This window comes from Acomys minous (genome assembly GCF_964271855.1).
Source record: "Acomys minous genome assembly, chromosome: 5".
Taxonomy (NCBI): domain Eukaryota; kingdom Metazoa; phylum Chordata; class Mammalia; order Rodentia; family Muridae; genus Acomys; species Acomys minous.
The window spans coordinates 40,716,852-40,739,495 of NC_140494.1; the positions used below are offsets into that span (position 1 = coordinate 40,716,852).

General features: G+C 41.5%; 1 protein-coding gene across 5 annotated transcripts in view; it reads right to left on the reverse strand.

Moving 5' to 3' along the window:
* The window catches only part of CTNND2 (catenin delta 2), an 836,853-nt gene that overhangs the window by 222,571 nt on the left and 591,638 nt on the right, over window positions 1-22,644 (reverse strand). The window lies entirely within an intron of this gene.

Below are 22,644 nucleotides of genomic sequence, written 5' to 3' on the forward strand. Positions count from 1 at the left end.
TGGGATAACCATTGAGATGTAACAAGAATAAATTAATAAAGGAGAAAAAATTTATAAAAAAGATACTTAAAAGGCACAAAAGTAGCTGCAACACTACGAAGAAATCCCTCCCCCATCCACTACAGGTTTCTATCTACCATTTTCCCTCTTGCTGACGAGAACAGCCGTGATGGATTCTGATCAGTTATACTGTGTGAGAATGAGGTAAGGTTGCACGTGAGTGTATGAGCAGTTGGCTCCCTGCCAAGAAATAAACAGTGAGGCCTAGTGCTACGCAAGTCACCTTCCCGAGGGTGGGGATCTCTCATCCTCCATACAGTTCTCAACGATGAGAATAATTGAACCCTGAAGATTCTCTTGGCTTTGTTAGTGCAGTGAAGGAAGGGCATCGTTTAAAAAAAATACAAGAAGGAAACCAAGTTATTTTCCCAAATGTTACCTTCAGGGTGTGCCATGATAACATGTCTACATTCTTTGAGTGTCAAATAATTAACTAGACAAAATGCATAATATATATATATATATATATATATATATATAGTGTGTGTGTGTGTGTGTGTGTGTGTGTGTGTGGTGTATGCATATCTGGGTGCCCATAGGACCATCCATGTGTGTCATGGAAGCCAGAGATGCGCTCGGGTGTCCTGTTCTATCATTCTTTACTTGTTCCTTTGAGATAGGGTTTTTCATTGAACCTGGGGTTAGGCTAGGAGCTGGAAAACCCTTCTGTCTCATCCTCTACAGCTCTGGGATTAAGGCCACACTCAGCCTCTTGCATGAGTGCTAGGGATTCAAGCTGAAGTCCTCATAGTTGAGCAGCAGATGGTCTTACTTCCTGAGCCATCATCCCAATCATCGAAGTAGGAATGTATCAACAGCAAAAAAAAAAAAAAAAAAAAAAAAAAAAAAAAAAAACCTCTTCAGAGTGGGAATAGCTCAAGAGGCCAGAGGTATTTTCTGGGTTCTATTCATGACTTAGGAGAAGAAAAGCAGGAGCCCTAACAGTGAGAACAGGGTGGGTCATTAATGACTGGCAGATGATGGGTTTATTATATAACGCAGGACATTCTGTTATCCCACAATTATAGGCATATATACTCCCCATTTGGTCTTGCACGCATGTGCAGAACATGATAATGAGGATTTTGCCCTTGAGAGCTCACTTCAAGGACAGGTTTTCTCTCAATGCACTTGTGTTTAATATTGGTTTAAGTCTTCCTTACTTATCTCTCCTTTTTTTCCAGAAAATTCCTGACCCCAAGTGACCAGGGGTAAGGAGGTGCTGGTGTTGCCCTACCAGGGAGGACACACACTTTTCTCCATGGGGTGTAGCCTTGGCTCTGGCCTTTCCTTCAGCTCCTTTCCTTGAGCTTCTGTCTGGGCCTTAAGTTTGCCTCTGAGAACACTTGTTTAAAGGTTCTGTGTGTGAGCAGACCCTATAAACCTGAGCTACACCCATAGCAAACATAACTACTCCACATTTGCACAACACAAGAATCATTGTCACTTTAAATGAAAAATAGTGTAAGAATGCTGGTGACCAACCCTTAGCTGCGTCATGGATGAAATGGTCCATAGGACTGAAAAGAGTTGACGGAGAGAAGGAAGCCTACTGGAAGACAGATTCACAATTATCAAAATCAACTAAAACCCCTTTAGAAATTAGTTAGGGGATCCAGCTAAGGCTGGCATAAAAGACAGATGGCAGAGTCCAATACATACTCATCAATCATATCAGTAAACGTTAGTGAGAGAGAGATCAGGGAAATTACTGCCTGTGAACATGATGGACAAAATGCTTATAACATTATTTTAGATGAGGATGCTAAGGTTTGAATCTAGTTTGTGCTTCTAAAGCCCACATACTCCTGGGGCTCACCCACAGTGTGACCTTGGGATGGGATTGTGGTGAACTTACTTCTCTTTACTTAAATGTATCACAAATGATGTTGGTGATATTTATTTTAGTAAAGATATAAATGGTACTTATCTTTTAAAAAAAACAAGTGAACTTTCCATTTGCATTTAAGCTAGGAATGTTCTCCTCTCTAAGTGTGTGTTGCTGCTTCTTTTTCTACTATCATGAGGATAGACATTTTTTTGCTGACTGTTTTGGGGACACAAGCAACACTTGCACAGTGAAGGAGTTTTCACAGCCACTTAGGGTTGTTGGGTTATAGATTTTGCACATGTTCAACCACTTGATGTAGTCTGACAGGTGCCAGTTAATTTGCACTCTACTGCAGGCGAGCGAGAGCCACCCTATGCCATTCACATTTCAAAGTGCTTTTAATGTTCCCAATCTACTTTATACAAATGACATCAGGCTTAAGTTCTAATCATTCTCTTATTGGTGAGGATGAGTCTCCAAATAAACTCTTCTGACCATGTGGATGGAATTGGAGAGCTTTGTTAAGTAATACAAAGAAATACATTAGGAAATAGAACAACATGCCCAGATCATGGATGAAAAGAGTAGATATTGAAATGTCAATGTTCGCCAAAATGCATTTATAGTTTTAACAACATTTTGATCAAAATGGATTTTTCTGAACATAGCATAACTTTGATCTATAGCCTTAGAACATCATAAAATAAAGACCATTTCAATAAAGAGGACTGAAAGGGATTATTTTATCTCATGGATAAATATTGCATGACGTTTCAATAAATAAAACATTGGGGTATTGATGCCAGAGTCAAGACGGCTGAGGGATAGCTTAGAAAAAAAACTGGCTGCAGTTAGAACCTGCTGTGTGATAAAAGGCAACATCAAAATCCAATGTGGGAGGGTTGAGTTACATGACAGAAGGCTCATAGGGGAGGTGGTCATGTGTCATGTGTACCAAAGAGGAGCTATTCATACCAAATAAAGATAAAAATTAGTTGACATGAACGTAAAAATGATTTCAAAGACGAACAGGGAATCCTGAAAAATGCCACAAATATTATATAAAGAACATTTTCAAACAAGCATATTTGTCTGCAGACACAAGAAATTGCTCCAGTGTTTGAAGCATTGACCTTAGATGTGTGAATAAGATAGTGTAATACAACCTGCTAGAGGTTACGTCCTGGGCTGAGGAGACATCCCTCATCCGGCCTGTGGTCCAGATATCCACTCCTTTCTCTCTTTCCCTTCCTTCTCAGTCTCTCAGCAGCAATGTGGGGGAAGAGTGAGCAGGTCTGCATTTACAACTGACTCGAAGATTAAGTGTGGGCTCAAAGTGCTCTTCAAATTCCAATCTTAAGACGTTAGACATCGCCTTTGAGTCTAAACATTTATCCCTTTAACAACCGCTAACAGTCATTCATTTCTTCATTAGGAAAAGACAGACTTTCATGTGATTATGTATAGAGAACTGAATTTCACATGTGGTTTATCACGGGATGGGGTTCTGGGTATGCGCTGGTGTAATTTTTGAAGATCCAAATGCCAAAAGGTAGAGATACAACCTAATCACCTGAAAACTTCTGAACCAATCAGAGTCTAGGAAGCCCGCAATATTCTCGCCAAGCCGTTTTTACTTTTGTGAAGATCAGGCCGCTGCCCATTTGATTCATCTTTCTTTCTAGCCTTTTAGGGAGGGTTACAAGGTCTAGACTCTTCATTTATGGAGGTAACATGACTAGACAGGAACCAGAGACTAAGAACCCAGAAAAGAGGCAAATATAGTGAATAGTGGAAAATGGGGATGCTGGCAATCCTCTGGTCATCAGTTTGCAGTTTCACCTTACAGAAGATCAGGCGAATTGTAAGCACAGTTTAAGACCTGGGAACTGAGAACCAACGAGACAGCAGAACCAGGAGAGAGGGTGGGAGGGCCAGTGGCAGCAGATTGCCTGAGGATGGGGGAGATGTACAAACAGGTGATGAGGGTTCCTGAGATGAGAAAGGAGGCCACAGGGACTGAGGGATGGAAGGAGAGAAAAGTGGCTACAGTAGGAAGTGGTGTCAAGCTGCAGGGCTGGATCTGGGGACTTTGGTCACAACTGGGTGCTGGCTTTGAGAAAGTGAAAAGGAGCATTGCTCTAAAACACGACCTTACAAACCAGTGAATATGAATGAGGACAGACTGGGTACCAGGCAAAGCCACTAAGACCACCCCAGCGAAAGAAACCCAGCAGCTTCCATATGACTGGCAGGAAGATGACTGTACGGTGTCAAATTTCAGATCTGCTTGGTAGATAAGGTTCTAAGTATGTTGTCCGAGTCAAGGAAGAACTGTGGCAGACTATGATTTTTGGCTTTTTCATTTTTAATAAACAGGCATGCTGTTGATAATCATCACAGCCACACTTTCTGGTTGATTGACAGATGGCAAAGCACTTATGAGAGACACAGCCCTTCATTTAAATTTCATTGTGTTGACACAAAAGCATACACTAAAAAATTATTATTCTCTTGTCCATGCACAATGGAAAAATGGCATCTTTCAAAAGCATAATAGAGAAATCATTTGTGTCTCAGATAGCCCACAGTTATAACTGATGATAAACAGTAAAGACAAAGGAACGCATTCCACTGAGAGAGCAGCGGTGGATATTTAACAAAAATTCCCTTCACGTTTATTTTATTTTAAAATTACATATCATTTTTAAAAGTACTACTTCAAGTAAGATTTTCACTAAACCTCCTGAAATTTTATAGCATCCAAAATAGCCTTTATTATATGAATTACATGATTGAAAGGGTCCTCTTTTTATACATTTATTTATTTTTTCTTTCCTCATGCAGTTATGAACCATTCCACATATTCCAAAACCTATTCTTTTTTGTTGCAGTAATAACAAATATCCAGGGGACTAAATTATGGAGAGGGAGGATACTTATTAAATGTTTGACCAGGTCTGGAAGAATCCACAGTGAAGGTAGACACGGTATGGTAAAGGCCACTGGAAAGTTAACAGAGGCAACCAGTGTGCAATTAAACTCTAAAATGCTTAGGGTGCAGCAGGTCTACATTTCTGTTTTTTACATTTATTCTTGTGTGTATGGGAATGTGTGTATCTGTGTGGGTGCAGTGCGCTACTGCACATATACGGAGATCAGAGGACAACTTTCAGGTGTCAGCACTCTCCTATCGCCACATCAGCTCTAGGAGGTTGAACTTGGGCCTTCAGCCTTGCCAGAAACATCCTTTACCCATGAAGCGGCTGGCTCCAGAGAGCCACAGGTTTTTGGTGGGGTACACATGTGGTAGGTCTGAGGAGAGGGTCGGGCATTAGTGTTAGGTGACTGTATGTCTTCTTGATCTTCAAACTTCAACACTGTTATGTGACTGAGGATACTTTCCATTCTTAGTGGAGCAGAATTTAAGATTCTTGATAATTACAAAGAAAAAACAGAGACCCAAGTCAAACTGTATGATTACAGCTAGCACCCTTGGCCAGCGTCCCTTGTTCCTTACAGTCTGTGTGTTTACTGAGTGGCTTTAAGGACAAAGAGGCCTGAAAGGGTGGAGAAGAAGAGGCAGGTGGTGAGATCAGGGGCAGCTGCCTGAACACAACATTCCCTACACGTAGCTATGGAGGGCACTGGATACACAAACAAGACACTGGAATCCACAGGAGCATGGGAGTGTTGGACATGGCAGCACGTGAGGCAGAACCCCGGGCACCTAAGCAGACGATGTGGAGCAGCGGTGGAGGTTGTGGCTTCAGAGGCAACAATTTGTCTGGAAAGGCATCCCAACGATTCTAGTGGTTTCATTTTAGAATGTGTAAATGTGCGTCTTAGAGTCTATTTCATCCCCTTCCTTCACATCTGTGATTTTATAAATGCTAACACAAATGAGAGGGTTTTCACACATCTCAACAGTGTACACTATAATGGTTATTTTTAATTTGATAGTCCTGTTTCTGGAGCCCAGAAAGTAACAGTAGAGCCTATCGATGATTTTTCTCTGAGCTCTGCCACTAGATCTGGAGGGACAGCCTGCAGGGAATCCCAAAGCCTAAGCAACAGGGAAAACAGTGCCACCACCCAGAGTACCCTGGGGCTCTACCAGACTCAACCCACTGTGAATGGCTATGTTCAGAATCCATGCAGCAGATGCCATCCTTATTTCTTCCTGTTTTTCTTGAACACAAAGAAAGCTGTGATTGGAAATCACTCTGCAGCATGGTGTCTTTATGTTGGAGCCCTGAGTGGTGCTGCTCAGCAGATTCAGTGTTATTCACTTACTATTGTGTCCATCAACCCAAGCAGAACATTTACGTGACACTAGGATTTTGTCACTTTTTTTGATGCATCCATAACCTTTGAAATTAAAGAAAAAAATAAGTGCTAAGAAATCCCATCAAGCACACCAACACTATTATTTATTCCTTAAGGGAAAAAGAGGATTTGTTTGGCAGAATGTATGAAAGACTTCTTCAAGAGTCCTGAAGGCCTAGCAATTCTCTCAGCCATTTTAAAGTCAGTAGTACTAAATTACTATAATTCTACAACACATAAGCATTCACACACACACAGTGCGTGTGTGCATGTGCAAAAACACACAGTGATGGTTTGAATGAGAATGTCCCCCATAGGCTCAGATGTTTGGAAATTTGATTCCCAGCTGGTGGCGCTGTTTAGGTTTGTTTGGGAGGTGTGGCCTTGCTGGAGGAAGTGTGTCACCGGGGGGTGGGCTTTAGCATTTTAAAAATCATGCGGTATTCCAATTCACTCTCTGCTTCCTGCTTGAGGTTCATGATATGAGCTCTCATTTGTTCCTGTTGTCATGACTTACACCTGTGGCCATCATAAACTCTTATCTCTCTGGAACCATAAGGCCAAGTAAATTTTTCTTCTACAAATTGCCTTAGACATGGAATTTTATCACAGCAACAGAAAAGTAACACACACACACACGCACACGCACACGCACATGAACACATGTGTGTGTAGTATACATGTATACTATAATTATATAAAATTACAATATAGATAATGTATAATTTTAAAGAACAGATAGGCCTCTGCCTCTTCACCAAAGTGAGAGTGACATATTTTGCTTCAACTAAAAATACGAAACACTGATATTCTTTGTTCTTGTAACTCATCATTTGCAAGGTCAAAGGTTCTGCCTGAGGTGTGCAACTTTTTAATAGATAGACAGCCACCAAGGCTGAGAAACAATTATTTCTCTACACTGATAACTTCAGTTCAAACACTTTCCCTGTTGTTTACCAGATTAAACATCTGCAATCTGCATTATAAGTAATTAAATGCTCTGAATTTACCCTGCTTTCAGACTTCACCTCTTGATTCATGTAGTTGATCAAGAGCTCAGACTCTTTTTTTATATAATTTATTCAGATTACATCTCGATGATGATTGTTATCCCCTCACTTTATCTTCCTGTTCCCACCTTCCCTCTCTCTTTCACCCTATTCCCCTCCCCTAGACATGTTTAAGCTAGCAAGTTTACTACTTCTTTATTGAATTTCTAGTTAAGCATTTAAAGGAACAGGTTTTGTACAAGTGATGACCTGGCTTCTGTTTTTAATTCCTCAGAAAATTTCCAGTGCATTCTATGTGCTGGCATATGAAGTTTCTCTCCAAACTCAAAGGCAGGCAGTGAGAACACATCAGGTTTTTAGCTGGCTTACAGACCCTAAGAATAACTGACCAAGAAGAATGTTTTGGGTTGAGTTTTAAAGTATAGACACGTGGTAATTACAGTTGTTTTCCTTAAACACACATAATCAGACCTGCCAATCACTGCTGAGAATCCTGCACATCCCAGGTCAGACGGTCACCACCCCAGGGTCTGGCTCTGCCCACTCTACCCTGCCTTCTCTTGCCATCATCTCTTATTGAACACATTTGGCTTTTGTTGCTCTGGGGTTCTGGACACTGATGAGCATGCAGGCCTGAATGGCTTCTTTTCCATCAAAAGCCAGCATAGCTCCTGAGAAGACTATTCACTTGGAACTCCTTCTCTCTGCCTTAGCTCTCTGTCTCTAGGCCCTGTTATACTTCCCACTTATTTCTTGACTATTTCTTTTATGAACATCCTTGAAATTCTGCTTCCAACCAGGTCTAGGAGATACAAACACTGTGAAAATAGAAATATTACTGGAAATACTCAACTCAGTTCTTCAGGGACCAGAGGAATATCAGGCACTGAGCAGACATTCCATGCTCTTTTAAAGAATGAAGTGTCAACCTTTGAACTTGGATACTTTATAATAATCCCATTTTTCCAGTCCACCTTTTTGGAGAAGCAGGCATATCAGGCAAAGCAGTATTTATACAAAGACTTCAATGCCTAAGAAGCTATTTCAGAACTTTAGAATATTATACAAGCCTGAACATATAGACAGGAGCTCAGGGAAACATTTTGCATATGTAGAAAGCATTTTTCTTAGAACTCTTTTGGTTATGAAGCAACAGTAATTTCCCACAAGTAAATGCCACCACTGTGCTCCTCTACTATGTGCACCTGTGTCTTGTTTATAGAGGCTGGTGCTGAATATATTAGCTAATTATAGATATGCAGATGTCTTGTTTGCCATAATGTAAAAATATATAAAGTCATGTGAAATAGGTATCACTCAGACCTGTAGATGAATTCCAATTTCTATGAGGTGTGCCTGGATTATAAGGTAAAGAGACAGACAAAAGTCAGAACAATAAGGCAGATTATTCATAATGAAAAGTCTCCACATTCTGCTGTCACTCTTCTGGGTAGAAGACAGAATTATTAAAATAGAGAAATTTGCATTGCAAAACAAATTATCATCTATTGATTCATTTCTTAGAACATTCATTGCAGAAAAAAATTCTATCTTGAGCCAGAGAAACTGGCAGGAGGAAGGAAACATCAGTTTTGTTTTTTTCTGGAGAGTGTATTAAAAGCTCCAAGGGGTTTGTTAACGTGGACACACTTGCAAGGGTGGAGAGTGGCAAGTTTGAATGTGAAGATCAAGGAAACTGTGATTGTTCACTCAAGTATTTGGAAGGGGATTTTTCATAATAACAGTTGGTGTTTCTGATCAATGCAATTAATGCTGAAGACCATGAGGTCACCAAGAAGGAAAGGACTGATGCCCATATCCTAGTCAGGGAGTCCTCAACTTTATCTGAGGAAAGGCAATTGCATAGAGCAAGGCAACAGGACATTTTCTTCCTGAGGCATGGTTTCCCAGGGCTCTTCTGAGAGACACATTTCTTTGCTTAAGAGGCCGCAGTACTAACAGCAATGCCTCCTACTCCTCGTAACACAAGACAGCCATATGGTCTGACTTCTGGCATCTGTGAGTATCTTACTTGACAATGGCAAGTTCACATTATAGATGGAATGAGGTAGCTGATAAGCTGACCTCAAAATAAAGACTTACACTAGATGCTCTGATGGGCCCAACAGAATCTCAAAGCTCCTTCTAATGTGATAGAGGAAGATAAACTATTTTGAATCAAGGAGATGACGATGTGAGGAAGATTCTACTAAAGATTGCTCGCTTGGAAGATTGAAGGGGGTCATGATCCAATGGAAACCACTCCTTCTCCAAGGTTGTGATGAGAGCGGGAACTGCCTCTGACATGAACTCTGGTACCCCCAATTTGATCACCCCTCCCTTGATGGGGAGGCCCAGAGGCACACAGAAGAAGGGGAAGCAGGCCATCCGGATGAGACCTGATATGATGTGACCATATGGTGGGGGAGGAGGTCCCCTTCTGTCACAGGTCTAGGGGAGGGGAATAGGGTGAAAGAGGGAGGGAGGGCAAATGAGAAGATACAAGCAAGGGGATTGCAATCAGGGTGTAATCTGAATAACTTATAATAATAATTTTTAAAAGAAGTTAAAAAAAGAAGGAAAAAATAGAAAGAGAAGCAAATAGCTTCTACGACAGCAATTTTGAAAAGCAACACAAATCCTTCTTGTTACACAGTTTCAGCTTAGAGAGGCAGATTTTGTATGTCAGTATTCCAGAGGTTTAAGTTGACAACGTTATTTAATACAAAGCAGCTAGATTTGTGGTAATTTGTTATAGCAGCAGCAGGAAACTAATACTCAGGGCTGTGGTCAAGCCCCGGGTTGTGCTCTCATGAGCAGAACTTGTGCCTTCAGTAGATAACAAAGCAGCTCTTTTATCTGCACATGTGTGGACAGCAGGAGGCTGCTCTGCCCTCTTGTTCTGCCATCCAACTTCCTGTCTCCATTGTGGTGACCTGTACATCATCTTCCCATGTTCCTATCACCAGGACTCTTTGGGCAACTAGAGGAAGTAATCTGAAAATGACATGGATGAACCTAGGTCTGAGAGAAACAAGACAAATGATTATCTGCTCTGCATGAAGAAGTACCAAGGGCAAGGAGTTCATTGCTTGATTTACGGCCATTCTATTGGCCAATGGCCAGAGTTGATGACTCTGTTTTCAGGTGATCTCAATGAGGAGAGGTAGAAAGCCTTGCCAAGAGGGTTGCACAAGAGATGGATGACCCTGCTTCACAGGGGTATCTCTGCAGACAGTTCACGCAGAGGAATACAGACTGGACACAGAAGATGTTTTCTGGTGTTTGGATTTTTGTCTTTTGTTCTGTTGTCATTAGGACAGCAGGAGAGAAAGAGGTGGCTCTTAAAATAGGTAATATTTTTTTCCTGGTGCTCTCACTTATAAGTCTCATCATCATTTTGATAAATAATGGTAGATTGGAGCAGGCTCTGAGCTCTGTACATTTTTCTACCCAGCTCAGCTTATCATTCAATCACACTCTTTCCAGTCCTTCACCCTCCTCTTTTGTAATCACAATGCCGTCAAAACCACATCTTGGGGTATATAGTAAACTCGGGTCCTGCCACAGAATGTTTTGACTAGGAGTAAGGTACTCAGTATATCTTCTGTGAAAACCATTACAATAGATTGCATGTATCTGAGATAAAAACGAATTTGAGATTGGCTTTTTCTCAGGCATAGATTTAAAAAAAAAAGAAAAGAAAAAGAAAGCAAGAAAGCAGGATTCCAGATTGTAATGGCCCTGTAAACCTTTGATACCTATCGAGCCTCTTTATTGGCTTGAACTTCATTGGCTCTGGTGCTGCCAGAGCCATGGGAGCTCTCCTCTATTCAGAAGTTAATAATCTATAAAGCTGACTCAGAACGGCTGGCTGACTGCTCTAGTCCAACAGGTCATTTGTGTTAAGAAGTCTTGGGAGCCAGGGGGATCAGCTCTGCTGCCCCCTCTGTGAGCAGAGATGTTGCTAGAATCTTCCAGAACATGTGTGCTGTTTTCGTTTCACGATTGCTGCCAGATCTAGCCAATGGTCAGAACATTCTCTACAGTAGAGTGGAGAGTGGGTTATGACTTTCTCACATACTCTGGTGCCTTACATTTGACCATGTCCCCTGGAGGGGGAGACCTGGTGGCACTCAGAGGAAGGACAGCAGGTTACCAAGAAGAGACTTGATACCCTATGAGCATATACAGGGGGAGGTAATCCCCCTCAGGAACAGTCATAGGGAAGGGGAATGAGGGGAAAATGGGAGGGAGGGAAGAATGGGAGGATACAAGGGATGGGATAACCATTGAGATGTAACAAGAATAAATTAATAAAAAAAAAAAAGAAAAAAAAGATTGCTGGGTGTTGGCTGTCAAGTGTTTCATAGTTAGTGTGAATAACTGGCTTATACTACTGACTTTCCTTCCTTCCTTCCTTCCTTCCTTCCTTCCTTCCTTCCTTCCTTTTCTTCCTTCTTCCTTTCCTTCCTTATTTTTTTTTTTCTTTCCCAGTCTTCCTCTCCTTTAAGGGGCCTGGGCAGTTGTATAACAAAAGCAAAAAATAACAATGACTTTCCTCTTTATTTCTTTAGCAGGTATTTATTGAACTATTGCCAGATTACAAAAGTATGGACTAATTCTGTCTTCCTTCTGTCATTTAAAATGTAAACAGAGCCTACATGAAGTTTCAATAAGCTTTGTTACTGACAAATAACTGATAATTGAATGTCCTCTATATAGCCTCAGGATAAAACACAGTTAAGTAGTTTTAATAATCAAGGACCCAAGCATTGAGTGTCTAAAATACTTGGATATTTACTTGTAAATCATAATTATGAATATTTACTTTCATTTTCCAATGATTTATTATTTTTATTTCATGTGTATGGGCGTTTTGTTTGCATGTATGTCTATGCCCTGTGTGTATGCACTGCCTGGGGCGGGGGCGGAAGAGGGTATTGGGTTCTCTAGAGTTGGAGTTAAGAATAGGTGGTTCCTATGTGGGCTGGAACCATGAACCTGGTGTTTTGTAAGAGCAATGCATGCTCTTAACTGCTGAGCGAACTCTCTAGCTGCACTCAATATGAATTTAACTTTCGGGTAAAGCTGGGTCTTTATTTTGAAGCTTACTTCTAATAAAAGCATTGTCACCACTATAATGTTTTTTCATTATTGAAGAATCCTCCTTGCATTCTCGAACAGCCGTCCAGTTCTTTCAAAGAGTATCCAAGTACGATTACAAGATGAAGCCCAGATGTTAACACAAGGCCCAATTCTCACCTTGGCCTGCCTCTTGCCAACAGTCCCCAGATATCTACACATAAAAACAAAGGAGAATTCTGTGAAGGTGATCTTGGGCATAGTCAGGACTTCTTAAGCACAAAAACTTCAACTTCCAAACAACTTGTGGGGTGCGGTCCCATGGGCTGTACATCTGAGTGTGGCAGTCACGTGCCCTTGAGAAGCAGGAGAGTCTCAAATGCTCAACATCCAACGAATAGTTTAAATCTTGTGTGTGGTAAGTTCAAGGAGTCCCTGGGCTGCACTGCCCAGCTTCCCAGAGCACATACACAGAACTTCACAGTGCACGTGTTGTCATGCCAACCTGTGCCAGCAAGTACTGCGCTAGCACTACAGCTCAGAACTGAGGCCACAATACCTCAGGAATCACAGTGCTTTTGCACACGTGCACAGTCTCCTGCTCGTATGGAAGCACTACGGTTCAATCATGGAAAACAAAGAGCTTTAGTATTTTCCTAGTATTGTTCCTTAGCAAGTGAGTACCAGATTGACATATCTTTGAACAGCGTTGTGCTGGAAAGATTGAATTTTAAATTGATGTCTGAGTTGGGCTTAGGATAGAACTTTCAGCGATTTCTGAAATGGTTCTGAGCACATCTGCATCACTTATGCACACGTATTCACACAAAGAGGTGATCTCACCAAGGAAAACTATAAAATCAAAAGATGATCAATTCTGAAAAACTTAAGCTATGTGTTGTTCATGCTATATTATTAAATATTCCGCTAAGATTTGTTTGTGTAAAAACAAATAAGCTCATCTGGCTCACTGGTATGCAAGTTTGTTAGCGTCATACGCCTATAAAAGAATCGTTTTTAAGTAAATGACTTTCTGTCACTAAATATTTTATGTAGACCTATTTTATATATTCCATACTGTGGGACATGTGAAAAAATTTTCACGTGGAAAGGAATCATGGGTGGGAGATGCTAAGAAGTCCCATCTACAGGGCCCTTCTTTCCAGGGTCCAAGACAAGAAGGAATCATTTTCTGAGGTATCGTATCTCCACAACATAAGAGAAAAAGGACATGTGAGCATTTATAAAAGAAAGGCTGTATTCTTGGTTACGTTTCCTAACAAGATGATAAAAATCCCTAAAATATTATCCACATTGAAGGTGTGTTTGTGTTGCACATGAAAGAAGGAATAGTTGGCAGATGACAGTGCCTATCCTGCAGGGCAAGAACGTGAGACCTGGATGATGAGTGAGGGACAGCCAAGACTTCAGCTAACCTAGGTAGAATTAAATGTAATGTAAGGATCTGGCATTCATTGCCCCTTTTCTTCCTTTTGTTCTTCATGAACTCACCCAGTCCTACAGATAATGACTCTACCACCATGTTCTTCCTCATCTGTCTTCATGGTGTTGAAGCCCCTGCTCTAGGGTACAGATTATGTCACCCATGGTTGGTAGCTTGTCCTCATTCCAATCCAAAACCCATGAAGACATGATGTGGAGGTTAAGTGCTGAAGGTATTCTCAGAATTCTTACTAGAACAATCACTGCTCCTCCTTACAACTGCACATATAATAACTATTATAGTACTATTTACTTTCAATTAGATTTCAAGGGTCAATTTGGCTTAACAAGGCTCTGGTGAGCTCTACTGGGAAGCTTGTCTCTTCGTATACCATATACCTGCATACATCATTCATTCATAAAATTCTAATTTTTTCTAAACAGTTATTGAAATTAAAATTAGCCTTGCTCAGATCCTTGGAGAATATAGAAACATCTTATGTGTGCATCCACAGTGCACAGTTTCAGAGAAACCGAACACTTCCAAGAGGGCTCAGGAGGAACCAGGGAACAAGGTACTTCTGCACTGGCAGTGTTAATGGGATGAGGGGTCTGTGCGCTCTGATTTAGAATGAGACGAGGCAATAACGCTGGCAAATTTGGGAGAGTATTTGGGACTCAAGAGTGAGGCCAAGTTCACTTCTTGAGGGCAACGGAAGACATAGCCAGTTAGCACAGACATCAGATGGAAACCCACAGGACAGCGCACTGTGTATGGGCCAAGTACGCTAACTGAGTCTTCCCGTGGTGTTGCAGGCAGCGTTTTGGTAAAATGTCTTCCTTAGCTCTATGCCATGGACCTCTAGAGGAGTTTTAGAAGGGAAAACCAAGAAGATGACTGATAAGCAAGATGGTACTCCTTGATTTGATGATTTAGAGAAATTTTTTTTTTCAGGATGGAAGCGAGGCCTCAGGGTGACGAGTCAGTCGGCAGCAACGAGAAGCAAATGTCTACTAGGAGGTGAGAGAGGTCCCGGATTTCCTGCTCCTGGTCTCAAAGACAAAAGGGGGCGGGGCAGGGGCGGGGGCAGGGGCGGGGGGCGGGGCGTCTAAACTGCTGCATGAAGTAGTTTAGACTGCATATAATGCTGATCACGTTCTGAGGGATGGACTCATGCTTCAGCTACAGCTTCAGCTACTTAAAAACATGACATAGTTCTGTTACAGAAATGTATTATGGGAAACTAGATATGTTTCAAGGTCAGCTACAAGCCATGAGACCGGGTCAGAAAATAAAATAAAATAAAACAAACTGGAGCAGAAAGCAAGCCTGGAGAGAAATCCCAGTGCAGCATGCACATGTGAAGCAACCAACATCCAACATCCAACATCCGTTTCTCCTTCTCCTAACTCTAAAGACTAGAAACGATTCCAGGAACGGGCAGGTTAAAAAGGACAAGCCATCCACACAGGAGGAGAGTGTGACCCACAAAAGAAATGAAAACGACACAAAGTGAAACGGAAGAAACCAAGACTAGAAACATCAAGGGCTTAAAAAGACACCGGCTGCATGGCTGTTCCTGTCGCCACCGTGCTCTGGTTGTGGCTCTCAACACATCCTTGCCTTGCAGAGAGAACATTATGCATCTGGTGATTTAAATCAAGTTTCCTGCCCCGACACTGGGTTCCTATACTCCACTCTAACAGTGGTCTGACTCCTGGATGTCCACCTGGAAGAATCTCAACGCAGTTAGACAGACTCAAGTCTGGCCATGTTTCTACTCAGGACCCCCATACGCTATCCCTGCCATCTCCAACACCACTCCCCTCCCTCACAGGGCGATGTGAAGGCAGAACCTCCGGACCCAGGACCCTCCCTCCTTCTTGCTCCATGTCTTTTTCCTCTGCTGGAGTGCAACAGAGGATAGCATATTCTCTTATTCAAAGGTAAGCCACAATGGTCTACCTTGGCAAATCCTGAAATCTTAGTGCAGTCCTAGATACCCAGGACTAACTGGATCCTCATGCCACCCTTCTTGATGGCCACACAAGGCAAGGCACCTGGTCAGATGTGAAGCTAAGCAGCCTCAGCATCCTACAAACACCATGCTCCTTCCACCCCTGCATCCCATCTTCCAACAGTGGGATTTCTGTCCTTTTCTTCGATCCCATGAAATGGTTATGAAATCACTGATAGACTATTATGATGTAGTTCTATCGAGGACTGGGCCCTTTTTGAATCAGTCCTGATCTCCAGGAACTCATTTTGTTCCGGGTAGGAAAATTGCTCACGTCTATATGCTGTGTCCTCTGGGCCTGTGAGAAGCATGCATTTGGTGCGTCACAGTCACATAAAAAGTGTTGTGCTGGTATCTGAGATCTCCAGGATACCTAGAGGGTGGTGGGCTCTGTCAACCCTTAGTCTCTTTAGCCCTTGAAAAAAAAAACTTCGAAGGCAAGACAAGCCTGACTGGCTGAGGGATGATCTGACAGGCTTAGGTCCAAGAAACAAAATCTTCGAAAGAAGAAGGGACAGGAGCAAGAGATGGAGATGGGAGGGGGGAGGGGTTCCAGAGCAGGTGATGAAGGGATGCATGTGACAGGGAGTGCTAAACACCCCCAGGCCCCAGGCCTCCTTCCTTTTTTTCCATTTTTTAATTAATTCATTCATATTACATCTCAATTGTTATCCCATCCCTTGTATCCTCCCATTCCTCCCTCCCTCCTATTTTCCCCTTACTCCCTTCCCCTATGTCTGTAACTCAGGGGACCTCCTCGCCCTGTATATGCTCATAGGGTATCAAGTCTCTTCTTGGTAGCCTGCTATTCCTCCTCTGAGTGCTACTAGGTCTCCCCATCCATGCGACGTGGTCAAATATGGGGCACCAGAGTTTATGTGAAAGTCAGTCCCCACTTTCCACTCAGCTGTGGAGAATTCCCTGTCCATTGGTTAGATCTGGGTAGGGGTTCGAAGTTTACTGCACGTATTGTCCTTGGCTGGTGCCATAGTTTGCGCAGGACCCCTGGCAGGCCTCCTTCCTTTGAGTAGAAAAAACCTGTTGATAACCAGCTCCTGGTCTCTATGGATAGCTCTGTGTCTGCTGCTTTCTCCACATTCCAAAAGTTCATAATTCTGACTTTGTCTCTCATCAATCCTGCCTCAGTGGAACCATATTTGTCTTCTTTATTTCTAATTCTGCCGCAGCCTGTTAACAGTACTGCCAACCTATTATCTCCTCCAGCGAGGGCGAGTCACGGTCCTTTCCCTTTGAGGCCCCATAACTGGTGCTCCACCTCCTCCATCATCCTTCAAGTGTGAAGGACCAGGCTTTCAGGAAAATTTAAAAAACGTATTGGCTATCATCTCCACTCGTTCCATATTAGCTCTGGCAGCATGGTGCTCATGAGGGACCACACATCATTTTCCTCCTGTGTCTGCGAGGGCTGTGATCTTTGCAACCTTGCAGCTTTCCAGAGCGCTAACCATAGAGCCAGTGTATTGTCCCTAAGCACATTTGCAGTCCTTCCTCCTCCTGCCTTGACTGTAGCTGATGAGATTACGAGTCTCCTTGGAAACAGGTCCCACAGCACTGCTTGTTAACATCACCACCTCCTTTCCAGAATCCTCCAGCTGATAGCAGCAGACCATAGGAGATGGACAGGCAAGGAGGGTGGCTGCGAACAATTTTTGTCAATAAAACCACAATACTGGTTTCACATTTAAATATTATAAAGTTTCCTAGTTGACATCTGCTCAGTGCTGTCAGCACAATAGTGTCCTTGTCACAAGGGTACACAGCCCCCAGACCATTGTTTAGTCTGGTAATCTAGGACTCAGAGAGGCAAAGCAGTTTTCACCAGGTCACGGAGCCACATAGTAGCATAACAGCCAGAGTTCAAGGCCTGGCTCCAGCGTCTTTTGATAAGAGCAAGACATTCTACTTCCTGATGCCTAGCAACCAAATGCATGCTCTTTAAAGGGGGAAATTAGGAACAATTTACAACAAGGGCAGAGAAGGAATCATTCAAAGGCAATTGAGTGAAAAGATGGATAGGACCTTCCCTTGAATTACATGAAGTAGAAAGAATCAGAAGAGAAATAAAACCATGAAACACTTAACACGTAGTAGACAGGAACAAGTCCCAATTTCTTTAACATCTGAAATGTTTTAAATCAGTCTGAATAAAACCTACGTTATGGAGAATGGGATATTTGTATATAAAGATCAGTTTCTGTATTCCAGTGAAATAAAGACACCTTCAAGTTGGAATAACAGTATATGTATGTATATATATATGTATATATATATACATATATATGATACAAACTGTACATTTTGTGTTCACATGCATGCATGTACACACATACACACACACACACACACACACACACACAGAGGAAGACATACTCACAGCTTAGAGTGGTGACACACATCAATAATCTCATATAATCTCAGCACTCAGAGGCTGAGGATTAACGTCAAGGCTAGCCTGGGAGACTTGGTGAACCCTCATCTCAAGAGAAAGGAAAAAGAAGTGTCACAGATACACATAAGCATAACCCTCAAAGCACAAGGCTAGCTCTCGTGCCTCTTCCACTAGCTCTAAATGGGTGCATCATGGATAGTGTTTTTTCTGGCAACCTCTGCTTTTCCAATTATTTTTTTTTTCTAAACTCGGGCTATTCATCCCTGCAGAAACCAGGCAGCTTCCCTAACTGGACTTAAATACTCATTCCAAGTACTCTGGAGCTGTAGTTTGCCTTCCCGTGTGTGTAATGTCTAGTTTTACAGTATCGTGCTTACATATGTTTGTCTGGTGCGTATGGATTCTTAACCCACATATTATAATATCCACATCTCTTTTTAATGCAAACCCAGCTGCAAGCCACCTTTCTTTATCTCTACTAGAAATACCTTTCTGTAACAATAAAGCCATGCATTAGGAACCAGAATGACCCCATTGGGAAGAAGGTGTTCTGAGGTAGGCAAATACAGCCAGAATTGTTTTTCTAGTACAACTTTCCTTATCTTGGAATGGTAAGTTTGGTGATAGACTCTTCAAGTACTTAAGTAGCATATTTGATAGTCAAGCTAATTTTTCTTAAGAGGAAGGATCAGTTCACAACTCTACACTAAATCTTCATTATTGGTGGGGTCGGGCCATTTGTCAGTTTTTACCACATGAGGGTGCACTACAACATTTGACTTTCTAGATAAACACAACATTAGTGAGTGGCCCTAAATTTAAGAGAAAACATCCTTGTCTTGGCAGAGTTTGGCCGTCAACTCTGCCTGCATACAAGCTTGCCCTTTTTAAGGCAGAATTTTCTCTACGGCAGAAATGAGGACATTTTGTCCAGTGGCTTGTTTGCCACATTTGAAGCCATCTCCATAAGGAGATTCTTTGATGCTCATCATCCTCTTTGAGGTAGGCTGGGAGTTGCCAGGAATTCACCTGTCTCACGGTCAGTGAATCTTTAAAATAATAAAAAACATTTTAAATGCCATAATCTGTACATCTCTGAGGTTTTTGAAGACCTTATCTAACTATTTTACCTTATCTTTCTAAAGAACATACCTATCTGTTGCACCTAAGATGTATATTCTTGCGATAAAAATAGACCAGTAATTGATATGACCATGATTTGATCAACTAACAATTAACTTGCATAACTTATTTATCCTCAACAGCCTGCAATAGCACTTTCAAAGTACTGGAAGTAAACCTTGTATTATAGTTGAGTTATATGGGTACAATATCTCATATTATAGTATATATATATATATATATATATATATATATATATATATATATATAATGAAGAATAATCTTACATTTGAATTCTATACTACTGTATCTAAAATTAAACTTATTTTGCATCTATATACATGTTCCTGTCACACAAACATGTCTGTCAGATATATTAGGCCAGAAGGCTGAAGATGATGCTCCAATGTTACAGAGTTTTGGGTGACTATTCAGGTAGCAAACTGTCTCTGTCATCTTCTCATTTGGAAAGCTACTAACCTGCATTCCTGGCATACTCAGGTAATCAAGTTTATTCCTTCTTAAGTCTCTGATGGAGTTGAAGACCAGGTAGCTTATTTTTACGATGAAGCTTAGTTGTTTAGGAGTTAAGATGTTTTTAGGTCTAGATAGGTGTTTTAAGTTGATAATGACAAGATGTGATGGAGATTGATTTACATTCAGAAATTTAGACATACCAAGATAGGAAAGATGTTTTCTTCAATCCTGGCAAATACAAATAGCCAAGCCACTAAGAATGTAACATTTATATAATTCCTGATTGTGTCATGGTTCTTCTTGCTATAGGTACTTTACTGTATATATGTATAATACTATAAATGTATATGTAAAAAGTAAAAAAAAAGTTTAATAAAAAAGAAAAAACATCCTTAATTTAAACATTTAACACTTTTTATTAAATCAATTTCCTTTTAATTAACTAATTTCATTACATTTAATTTAAATGTATAGTAGAATGAAATATTAATGTTTTTATTATAAAACACCCATTTGTTGTGACTTAGAAGGGCAGAAGTGCTTTTTAATCTCTAGGATGTGTACTACTTAAATGTTACTGAATTGCACAGAGCAGAGAGCTCTCCAGGTGTGGCTAGGAAAGCTCATCTTCTTGTCTACTCAAGGGTATATACAAAAGCAGACATGAGGAAAATGCCAGAAGGAAGAGCAGAGATAAGTGAAACATTTTACAACCCATAAATACTTTTCATCTAACCTCCAAATCAACGGGATGCTCTGGCACGCTTAACTGAAGAGAAGCTCCCAGAAAGAATGAAGAAAGGGTCGACAAAGATGCTCAAAACTCATCAGTCTTGACGTATCTCTTCGGACGCGCTCGCAGGCCATACTCCCAAGGAAGCTTCCATGTCCTATATCCCTTGACTTAGAGTTAATTTACTGTGACATCTCCAGCAATTCAGCACATGTGGCAAGCACTGTTCACATATTGTTGATATCCACGCATGCTGCCCAAGCTTCCGCCCATTTAAAACACTACCCACTTAGATACCAGATGCCTATTAGCCACATGGAGATGAAGTGTACAGTGCAGTGTGTGACGACTCTCACACACTGCATTGTGGGTGCTCAGATCTTCTCTTCATCCCTCCAGTTCCCATGCTCTCCATCCATGTTTCTTCAGCTGCTTTTCTTGTGATCTTGCCTTAGGCTCTGAAGGACTTGTGTGTAGCCCTCCCATCTCTCCCAATCTTCAAATGCTCGCTGATCTTCAAAGTACATAGACTTAAATGTGCTACCCAGGACTGGGGCACCTGGTGGGATGCCAAGACTGGACACTGTCATGCTGACACCACCTAATACTAACTCCTCACTTTGGGGCACTGCAGGATGCTCACATTCAACTTCGTTAGCTCCATAGGAAAGGCAGGTGCCTGGCTTTCATCTGCTGATTTAAGGGTGTGAGTCCAAGACTTTGTACCTAGAAGTTCCAGCATCGTTTTCAACAAAACTGAATTTCTGGACTTCATTATTTTAAAAAACTGTACAAAACACCATGATAAGGAATGGGGGATCTATGATTTATGGCTCTCTGTATAGAGGAGATTTAATTCTGCCTTCTGCTCAATGGCCTATCCATTGTGTGAGCAAAGTCAATACCAATAATGAAATGTAGACTGAAGGGCTAAATCAATTCCATAAAATGCAATAGAAAGACTAGAGGACTGAGTAAATTTGGAAAGGCTAGTGCCTTCCAGATTAGTGTTTGGACAACAGGTAATTACAAAAATCAATACCTGTATATGAAAACATGACAGGCAGCCATCCATCACAAAAGGAGGAGCAATAACTAACAGTCTCGACTCTAAATAAGGATGAGAGGACAAAACGAGTATGTGTAGAATTCTCATCAGAGTTCACACATTTGTGTGTGCATATGTGCATACTCATGTGCATACCTCCCCACGTGACTGAAGAAAGTGGGGGCATGTTCTCCCCCCATATTCTCAGCTCCTCAGTCCTACACCACCATACTCTTCCTTCTATCCCCGCTCATGAGAACCAGAGGACAGTCATCAAGAGGAGTAGGAGTCGACGATGGGAGCACCGGTGGGGAGGAGTTCCACTGATAATACGAACTGTCCTTCAAGTGCTAGCTAGCTGTTAAAGAGAACTCCGAACACTGAGAGTGCTACAAGCAGCTCAGTGACACAGCAAAAAGAAAGAACTTCATGTGCACATGTGCACACACACACACACACACACACACACACACACACACACACACACACATACAGACTTGCATACACTTCATGTGTTCATGGACACACTGACATATACAAACAAAAGACTGCTCATACAGGTACATGGGTGTACACACATGTGCACAGACATACTCATGCCTACATATGCTCACAAGGCATACAGCATACACATGTATACACTAACATATACATACAAGTTTTTAACACAAATTCTGACAAGTTTATAATTTCATAAGCTAAAACTATCACTTAATGCCTGATGTTCTTAACCACTAAACTGTGGATGAGGTTTGTTCATTCACTAAGCCATGTGCATAAATCTAGTCACTCAATGCTACCAATACACACTTTCAGCATCACACATTTCTGCTTTTGTATTTTTCTCTTTTAAAGTTTCTTTACATTAAAACTTAATTACACCATCCCCTTGCTTCTCACTCCTTTACTTTTTAAAGACAAGCCAGAAGGTTCCAGAAGGCAAGAGCTTTTTCGTTCCAGATGACAGGCTTGGCTGCTGGCATGGGACACCTTCTCTATATGATTTGATAGATGTGATGGTTACCCTTCACTGCATAGCCTCTGTCCACCACAGGGCACAGAGGCTAATTCTGATATA